The 1,755-nt window shown below is 43.0% G+C and overlaps 1 pseudogene; it reads left to right on the forward strand.

Annotated features, from left to right (window-relative positions):
- Positions 1 to 656: 656 nt before the first annotated feature.
- On the forward strand, positions 657 to 1,526 carry LOC118579296 (annotated as a pseudogene).
- Positions 1,527 to 1,755: the final 229 nt, after the last annotated feature.

Here is a 1,755-nt window from a genome sequence, read left to right on the forward strand (position 1 = left end):
AGTTCTGCACTGAAGATGCTTCCAGAAGTGGTGAAATATGTTTGTCCTTACTGAAGATAAAACTGAATGGATCATCTATTGTGAATCAAAGATCAAGTTATCCACTTGTCACATAAATCCAGTTACTGTCAGAAGCTGTGCATAGAAATCCACATATAGATGCCTTATACTGTATTTTCTGTTCAAAGATGCAATGACTTGAAAATCAATCTTCTAAGAGAAACACTCATCTTCAAAATAATATAACATATAAAGAAAGTAGCATGTGGGACAGCAAACCTCTTGTGTAAAAGGCTATATGGAGGATCAGGAGCTGTGGGGGCTTTGCCTAAACTCCTCACTGCAGCTTATGAACAATGAACACAACTGCTTGTCATATGCAAATGAGCATGACTAGGAGCCAATAAACCTTTACTGAAGTAACTTTGCAACCACAGACCGTTCAGTGACTCTTGAACTTGTTCTTTAAATTATCCTTGCAATCAAAAAGTACTTTACTTAAAAAAAAAAAATTGTGTGCAGAACTGACACATATTACATACAATGATATATATAATATATGTGCATATTTTTATATGTTGCTGAGAAAGGAGTAATGGAGAAAATTGGTTACTTTAGGATCTTCCTTCTTTTACTTAAAAACTAAAGATAGAGGCATGAACGTGGGGATTCGGATGATGACTTGCAGTCGGAACTATGTGCCTAGGATCAAGGCAGAAGGCTGTGGGGAGGAGTTCATGCCATGAGAAGAACCTGCAGAAGGAATAAAAAGCAACAGGCCTGTAAAACACCCATGGAAGATACAGAAACTGTATGTGACCTATGAGGTATCTAATGGTGAAAATGTGAGGATGCTGGGCCCCTCAAAGTGCCAATTTGGGAGTCCCAGAACTGGCAGCAGCAACTGGCCCACATCTGAGTCATGAGAAGCAAGAAGGATGCACCTGTGAACCAGCTAGGAGCCCAGCACTGCTATGACGCTAGTGCAGCCCCCACCACAAGGTACAGAGGTACCAGGTTCTCCTGTCAGGTTTCAGCAGGTACCATGAAGCACCTACAGGTCTGGGGCTTGACTGTGGAAAGCATCCTGCAGTCAGATGATGACATGCTGGGCACACTCATCTACCCTGTGGAGGCACAAGGTGAAGTTCATTAAGCAGACAACCACCATCCTGCAGCAGCACTATGAAGGGGGCATCCCTGATACCATGGCAGAGCTGGTAACCTTGCCAGGTATTGGGCACAAGATGGCATATTTGGCTATGGCTGTGGCCTGGGGGACCACAGCAGACACAGCTGTGGACACACATGTGCACAGAATTACCAACCAACTGAGGTGGACCAAAAAGGTGATGAAATCCTCAGGGGAGACATACACAGCCTTCCAGGAGTGGCTACTCTGGAGGCTGTGGAGTGAGATCAATGGGTTATTGGTGGGCTTTGGCCAACAGATCCGCCTTCCTGTCTATCCTCAACACCAGGCCTATCTCAACCAGGCCCTGTGTCCTCATACCCAGGACCTCTAAGGTTCATAGGACTTTCTCTGGCTAGTGTCTGCAAAGTACCTTTGTGGGGAGTGGTAATAAAGTTTGAGGTTTGCAAGGTGTGTAATAAAGCTGAGGGGTTATTTACACTTGAAACAAAAAATAAAAACAAAGTATTTACAAATTTGGTTTATTAAAATATAAGCCTTATAAAATGTATAAAATTGAGTTGGAGTTGTAAAACTATTATCTTAGGTCCAGTAAGATGGCT

Source organism: Onychomys torridus, chromosome 3, assembly GCF_903995425.1.
Source record: "Onychomys torridus chromosome 3, mOncTor1.1, whole genome shotgun sequence".
Taxonomy (NCBI): domain Eukaryota; kingdom Metazoa; phylum Chordata; class Mammalia; order Rodentia; family Cricetidae; genus Onychomys; species Onychomys torridus.